General features: G+C 32.7%; 1 long non-coding RNA gene across 3 annotated transcripts; it reads right to left on the reverse strand.

Moving 5' to 3' along the window:
* Positions 1-6,091: 6,091 nt before the first annotated feature.
* LOC145001967 (uncharacterized) lies at positions 6,092-8,022 on the reverse strand. Of its 3 annotated transcripts, XR_013661761.1 has the most exons (6): positions 7,883-8,022; positions 7,328-7,361; positions 7,116-7,237; positions 6,739-7,038; positions 6,519-6,636; positions 6,092-6,307 (listed from the first exon to the last, which is right to left on the reverse strand). It is a non-coding gene; the product is annotated as an uncharacterized LOC145001967 (long non-coding RNA). The 3 variants fall into 3 exon arrangements; XR_013661760.1 differs by having other exon boundaries at positions 6,739-7,237; XR_013661762.1 differs by lacking the exon at positions 7,883-8,022 and adding an exon at positions 7,722-7,833 and having other exon boundaries at positions 6,739-7,237.
* Between the last annotated feature and the right edge of the window lie 681 nt (positions 8,023-8,703).

An 8,703-nucleotide genomic window follows, 5' to 3' on the forward strand; every position in this document is an offset into this window, starting at 1 on the left:
TCAGATTTTGAAGGTCTGTGTGGATCAATCTTGCATCGTACACCTCTTCCCACTGTCGATTCGGTTGTTCACGAGTTGATTGCTGAAGAAACTCGTATCAAGTCCGATGCTGACAAAGCTCCCAAGACAGCCACTCCTGCTGTCCTTGCTGTTTCACAACGACCCCAATCTTCAAACCAAAATCGTCCCAGAGTTGCATTTGATGAGTGTGCTTTCTGTAAGAAGAAAAACCATTGGAAGGCAAATTGTCCTTTACTGACAAGCAAGGAAAATCAAAAGCAACAACAAACACGATCACCAGCACACTCTCAGTCTTCACAGCAGAACAAGTCTTCTGGACAGTCACGTCCCTCTTTTTCATCTTTTAGGCCAACACAGTACGATGCTGCTACACCTTCAGTTGAGAATGAAACAGATTTCACACCACCATCAGCCTTGGATCCACAGATTGTTGAGCAGTTCAGACAGTTCTTAGCTACCAATCCAACTGTCATGTCAACTTCCATGTCTCATTCAGGTCTGTCTTCATCCAACACTCAGGTATTCCTTCATCCTTGTGGATATTGGATTCTTGTGCATCTCATCACATGTGACCACATTTTTCATCTTTTTCTTCATTATCTTCTCGTACACCTGTCTCTATTATGTCTGCTAGCGCTACACCCATGTCAGTAGAGGGTGTTGGTTCTATTGTCACTCCTTATATATCTTTAACAGATGTGTATTACATTCCTACACTTGCTTTGAATCTTGCATCGGTCAGTCAGTTGTGTAAATTTGGTTGTTGGGTCTTCTTTTCTGATTCATTCTGCTGTGTACAGGACATTCGGTCTTGGAGGGTGATTGGGATAGGCCGTAGACTTGGGGAGCTTTATGTCTTGGAGCAGCTACATGTTGTTGATGTTGCTGCATCTAGTGTCGATTTGTCATCTTTTCGTTTAAACCCTTCATCGTCTCCTTTTTATCTTTGGCATTCTCTTTTAGGACATGTTTCAGCGTCTCGTTTACAGTTTTTGGTTTCCACTGGTGTGTTAGGCTCTTTGAAATTTGATGATATTTCTGATTGTTGTGGTTGTAAATTGGAAAATTTTTTTGCTTTACCGTTTAATAAAAGTGTCAGTCGTTCTGTTGCTCCCTTTGATATTGTGCATTCTGATGTGTGGGGTCCCTCTCCGATTACCTCCAAGTCAGGATCTAACTATTATGTTTCATTCATTGATGATTACACTCGTTATGTGGGTTTATTTTATGAAGCGCAGGTCTGACTTTTTCACATATATAGTGAATTCAGAGCTATTGTCAAGACTCAACACTCTGCTATCATAAAATGTTTTCGGTGTGATCTAGGAGGAGAATTTACCTCCAATGATTTTAAACAATTATTGGCATCTGATGGCACTATACATCAATCATCTTGTACAGACACTCCTCAGCAGAATGGTGTTGAAGAAAGAAAACATCGACATCTCCTAGAAACTGCTAGAACCTTACTACTCTCTGCTCAAGTTCCCAATATGTTTTGGGGAGAAGCTGTTCATACCGCTACTTATGTTATTAATCGCATTCCTACTGCGTACACTTCAGGGAAGTCTCCTTATGAAATGTTGTTTGGACAACTCCCAGATTATTCTTCATTACGAGTGTTTGGGTGTACATGTTTTTGTCTTGAAGCCTCATGTAGAGAGAGATAAGTTGTCTTCAAAATCAGCTCTTTGTGTTTTTCTGGGATATGGTATTGGTCAAAAAGGTTATCGGTGCTATGATCCTTCAAATCAAAAACTGTATGTATCTCGCAATGTCACCTTTTTGGAGCATATTCCATTTTATAGCATTGTTGTTCAGTCACATGATGCAACCCGAGAGGAGCTCTATACTATTGATCCATTTAGCATTGACATTGATGATCCACCACATGTCACTGATCCACCACTTGCTGCTGATCCACCACATGTGGCTGATCCAGCACCTATCGTTGATCCTCTGCCTACAAATCATCAAGACCCCCCTCCATCGAGACCTTATCGTAATAAGAAGACCACAAAGCTTCCTGAATTTGTCTATTCCTCTTACTCACCGGCTTTTGCCTCCTTTATTGCTAATGTACATCATCTCTCCGAGCCAACATCCTATAAAGAGGCCATTTCTGATCCTCTTTGGCAGACCGCTATGGCTGAGGAACTTGTAGCTCTTTATCAGACTCATACATGGGATCTGGTTCCGCTTCCACCTGGAAAACACACGATTGGTTGTCGTTGGGTTTATAAAATTAAAACAAAGTCTGATGGATCCGTTGAGCGTTATAAAGCCAGACTTGTTGCGAAAGGGTACGCGTAAAAGTATGGTATGGATTATGAGGAGACGTTTGCTCCTGTTGCAAAAATGATGACTGTTCGCACCTTGATTGCAGTTTCTTCCATTCTTCAATGGAAGATTTATCAAATGGATGTCAAGAATGCTTTCTTGAATGGTGATCTTCATGAAGAAGTATACATGTCTCCTCCCCCTGGTATTGCTCACCGACCAGGTGAAGTTTGTCGACTTCGGAAGGCTCTATATGGCCTCAAACAAGCTCCTCGTGCTTGGTTTGAGAAATTTTCTACGGTGATTACTTCTCTTGGTTTTCAACCAAGTAACCATGATTCGACTCTATTTATTCGATGTACGAATGCAGGGCGGATTATTCTTTCCTTGTATGTCGATGACATGATTATTACTGGTGATGATCATGATGGTATAGAGTCTTGAAAGCGTGATTTGGTTCACCGTTTTGCTATGAAAGACTTGGGAATACTTCGTTATTTCTTGGGGATTGCAGTTGCTCAATCTCCAAAGGGTTATCTTTTATCTCAAACGAAGTATATTTCCGATTTGTTTGAACGTGCACGACTCACGGGTAATCGAACAGTTGATACGCCTATAGAGAGTAATGCAAAGTACTCTCCAACTGATGGTGTCCCATTATCAGATCCAAGTCTTTATCGTACCATTGTTGGGAGTTTGGTTTACCTGACTGTAACTAGACCGGATATTGCTCATGCAGTTCATGTGGTTAGCCAGTTTGTCACTACTCCTACTACTGTTCATTGGGGAGCTGTTCTTCGTATTTTGAGATATTTACGTGGTACTCAGTTCCACACTCTTATGTTTCCTTCTTCATCCTCTCTTGAGTTGCGTGCCTATAGTGATGCAAATTGGGATAATGATATTTATGATCGTAAGTCCACTACTGGGTATTGTGTTTTTCTTGGAGATTCATTGATATCATGGAAAAGCAAGAAACAAGATGTTGTTTCTCGATCTTCTACAGAATCTGAGTATCGAGCCATGGTTATCGCCACTTGTGAGATTGTTTGGTTGAGATGGCTTCTTGCAGATATGGGCGTTCACATCTCTCAGCCTACCCCTTTGTATTGTGATAACGAGAGTGCGATAATGATTGCCAAGAATTCAGTGTTTCATGAGCGCACAAAGCACATTGAGATTGACTGTCATTTCACACGTCATCATCTCCAGAAGGGCACTATCTCCCTTCCTTATGTTCCTTCCTCTTTGCAGATTGCTGATATTCTTACGAAGCCGTTGACTGCTCCTCGATTCCATTTTCTGTCTGACAAACTCTCAATGCTTATTGGTGTTGCATTGTGAGTTTGAAGGGGGATGTTAACCTAATAATATTTTGGGCTTTATTTTGTATTGGGTTTTATGATTGACTCTTTTCGCTAGGAAACCCTAATTAGCTTGTCTATATATTATATCTTTCCTTTTCATTGTATTTGCACTTCTCTTTGATAATAATATGAAACCCTAGCCGTTATATGTATTTCATTTGTTAGTTTACAGTATATATATATATATATATATATATATATATATATATATATATATATATATATATATATATATATATATATATATATATAACAAACAAGCGTTTAAAATGGAATATATATATAATAATTTGATTTGATATATCTTTATTAATTTGATTTGATATATCTTTATCTTTAATAATTGACAAAAGTGATTTAAAATGTCCTATGTTCTTTTAGTGAATTATTTACAATCGTTGAATTCTCATATATCTAACTAATATTTTCATCCACATCACATCTAAGTTTCATACTTCCATTCCTAGATTCTCATCTTAGTTTCCTAGAGTGAATAAATTATACGTTGAATTTTCAAAATGAGTAGATATGTATACTTTTGTTGGATAGTTTTTATTTGTTTGTAATCGGAGTGGCCGATTGGTGTATATGGAGATACGAATACATCTGGCAGAATTACGAATAAAAAAAACCATCCCTTTGAATTTCTCGCAACCGATTACAACAATTATAATTTTTAGACCTTGAATTTTATAAATGGTTAACACAATCCTAACTAACTATATATATATATATACTATCTTATAAAAGAAATCTAAATATTTATAAAAATAGATTGATTATAATAATAATATTTTTTTTAATATGTTCAAATGATGAAGCTGATAGTATAAGTAACCATTAATAAAATAATATTAAATTTTAACCATATTTTGAATTCAAAAATTTATCATCAAATCTTCTTATATTTCTCAGCAATTTGAAATGGTTCCCTCAAATCCCGTATTCATTCAAATTTTGAACCCTTTTAGATATCCTTAAATTTAGCATGTTGTTTCAAATATCGCTCCAATCGCATATACGTCTTTGTTCCCTCCTCTGCTATAAAGCCCACCGTCCAGGAACAAAAAATGACTTCATCTCCCAAATAATACCATAGTTTGATTATTTTGTGTTCGACATGTACTTTCTTTTGTAACATAACATTTTTGTAGAGCAAAAACATATCACCGAAAGAATTTACACGCCCCGCCGCTTTGCGCGGGTACACTGATATATATATATATATATATATATATATATATATATATATATATATATATATATATATATATATATATATATATATATATATATATATATATATATATATATATATGTGTGTGTGTGTGTGTGTGTGTGTGTGTGTGTGATACATGGCTGCTTTGAGAATTATTTTTGTTGATATTAAAATAAATGATACTTATTGATTGTGAAAAAAAATTTGTAGCCGAAAAGAATACTTACCAAATGACAGGAAGCAGAGAACTCAACGTATTTATAGTACACTACTCGAGACATTTAGATGAAGAACGATGATTCTAAATAGGGAAATGATTCGTACACAACAACTTTTTGCCATACACAATAATTTAAGCATTATAGAGTTGTATAGTACAACATTCTAGTATATCAATTGGTGTGTATGAAAAAAAATTGTTTTATACAAATCATCTCCCTTCTAAATACACGAACCGGATTCCAAATACACTAAGGGTTAATTGAGGTGATATATGTCAATAAAGAATCGACCATTTTTAGTTTATTAAAGTGTACACGGATTCATAAAGGACATTTATTCTAAATTAATAAAGATGTTACCTTTCAAATATATAATAAATGCTCTTGTACTTATAATGATTTTGAGATTAAACCTTATACTTTTAAAAACCTTACTTTATATCTATATCTATATCTATATATATATATATATATATATATATATATATATATATATATATATATATATATATATATATATGGTTTAGGTTATTTTGTTTTTAGTAACTATTGTGTGCCAGAATACACAGTTCTAGACCATTGGATGGAATATAATCAAAGATCATGATCTGAAGGTCTATGATAGTACAATATGGTAACATGTATCATATAATCACACAAGTTTCAGTATAAGGGCATTTTAGTCAATTGAGACAAAATTAAAACAGGAAAATCGAGATTTATACGATAATTATTGATTTTGATTTAAAAATTTTGATTTTTTTTCAAATTAATTCAATTTCAAACATAATTTGTAAACCTAAACCGATTTTATTCTATCAGAATGTTATTTTGTTAGAATGATATTCTGTAATTTTGTCAGAATGATATACAACTATAAACATAATATTATAAACACATATTATCAGGACCAATAATTTTTTATGAATACAACTTTTATATAAGACGAATTTTAATAGTTTAGAATAAGTAATTACATTCATTCTTAGAAACATTTTGTGAAATAAACAAAAATACTTCAAAATATGCTAGCATTCTATGAGATTGACAATTTGTGAGATTAGCATTTTCTCAGAAATGTATTGCATCAGAATGATTTTATACAAGGAGTCTTTCCCATCATGTCTTCAAGCCATTCTTCAAGCCATTTGTATTACAAATTCGTTGCCAAATATTTTGTAGTGATACACTTATAACAACTACACATTAAACATATAACTTGTTAAATACAATTCTATCAGAATACATCAATAATATTCTTACAAAATAAACCATTCTTGCATAATAGTTTTGAATATTCTTACAGAATTTGAACTTAACAGCAGCTCCCAGTATAATGAAATAAACAAAAATATTATAAAAAGGTAAACAAGGTCTCTAGGAAGAGAGTCTATCAAACAAGATGCATACCATTCTTCTAACCATCGATGGTTAATAAGATTGAATCATAAACATCATAAACATAGATTGAATCATCAATACTTCCAGCTACAAGTTCTTTGCCATCAAAGAATGGTGTCTTGAATTTCTAAAATAATAAACAATTTATAAAAACCCAACTCATCACCAAATTGATCTACAAAAATCTGCATTTGATCATTAAAACCATTTTTTTCATTCTTTCATTTACCTATCAAGAAGAAGCAACCTCATCACATTTCGTTTTCCCTTGTTCATTTCCTGTCAAAAATCAAACTCAAAACCCACTAAAACTCCATCGATTTTAGTTAAAAAGAAAAAGTTAATAGAAGCAACAGGGAGGCTGCCGGAGCAACCCCCATTCCACTTATCTATTGGCCGCATTGAACACCTCCTCCACCATCGTCGGTCGCTGCTATTTTTGTCCCTTCATTTTCCCACCGCTAACAACGAGAAAGAAACTCAAGATGGTTCATAGGAGATAGGTTGCTCCATTTACCCCTATCAAACACTAAAGCCCAAATTAACCACTTGGGTATATCGATTCAGTCAAGAATCACAAAAAAAAAAATGAAGGAAGAAGGTTACCTGTTGCTGATCCCGTTCATATTTTATGTGGATGAAGGAAGAAGATTACCTTTTATGAAATTATTTTTTAATTTCCATCTACCATTGTTGTTCCAAGAAACCTTACTTCATTCTGAGTAGCCCTGAAACAAAACACATACAAATAATGAAGTTCATAAACATTTTAACATTTTAACAAACACCTAGTAGGCTTCAATTTATCATAAACTTACACATATAAAACGAGACATATCTTTGATTCCTTCCCTGCGATTAATGAAATTCATAATTCTTAATAACCAACCACCACACAAATTATAGACAAAAGTCAAAATTCTAATTAAAATAAGCAACAAATTAATTAAAAAGCCACCGAAGAAAGGATGTTTTCAAATGCAATCAATTTTAAATAATCATAAACATGTATTAAGCACTTTGAGTTATTTATCTGATTAATATAAAATAATATAGTTGGAATTTTGACGATTTAAGTTTTAACGAAGCTATATTCAATTAATGGTCCATCTTTATGACTGAGTTTCATTTTGATCGACTATCCATACCCTTACGATGAATTTCTTTATGGCATACCATTATTAAAACTTCAAAAATTTAACAATTACTTACAAATAAATAAGAACAACTTGTAGCAACAACCGTTGAGATATTATGGCCAGCAAAACCAGTAAAATCGATAGTAATGGTGAAGAATGTGATTATGAGTTATGATAGAATGGATGCAACGCAAAAGAATTTAAGGAATTTAAGATAGAAAAAAGAATAAGAACCTTGATATAGACAACGCGTTTGTTTTGGTCAAACTAGGTGGTGTTGGTGGTAAATAAAGAAGATAATGGTTGGTATTGAATGGAGAAGTGATTTTCTCCGACGAAAAAAGAGACGTCGGTGGTTGTGATTTGGTGTTTGGAGTTATGGTGATTTTTGTAGGGTTTAAAAACTGATTGCAATTTTATAGGGATTTGATTTGATTTTATTTTTGGAATTTATTTAATATACATGAAATATTACTAATTTACCATTATTGATTTATTTAAAAATTTAATTTGTGCTTAATTCTGATTGGTCCATATGTGCACACAATATTTGTGAAAAACATTTGAACCTAACTCATATATATATATATATATATATATATATATATATATATATATATATATATATATATATATAGATATATATATAGATATATATATATATTCAAAGTAATTAGTGTATTATTGTATGCATAAATGTGAGCCAATCAATTTTACTTATTTTAAAAAAGTGATTAATACATCTTAATGAATTAAATATAATTGAAAAATACCCTCTAATTTAACTAGAAGGGGATTTTAGTCAATTAATATAGATTTAATAAAGGAAATTTGCATATTTTAAGGGATCATAGATTCTATTAATTTTAGAATCCGATTTTACGAATTATAAGGTTTTTAATTCAGACATTCTGGAACAATATGTTTAAGTATGTTCAAAAATAAAAATATTCTTCAACCATAAAATAATAAAAATATTCTGAAACATATTTCTTGATCATCACTTTAAAAATTTCTTGTAGAATAACAAAATTCTCGAACAATCAATTGAAGAA

The sequence above is a fragment of the Lactuca saligna genome, chromosome 6 (genome assembly GCF_052625555.1).
Source record: "Lactuca saligna cultivar CGN05327 chromosome 6, ASM5262555v1, whole genome shotgun sequence".
In the NCBI taxonomy this organism is placed as follows: Eukaryota; Viridiplantae; Streptophyta; class Magnoliopsida; order Asterales; family Asteraceae; genus Lactuca; species Lactuca saligna.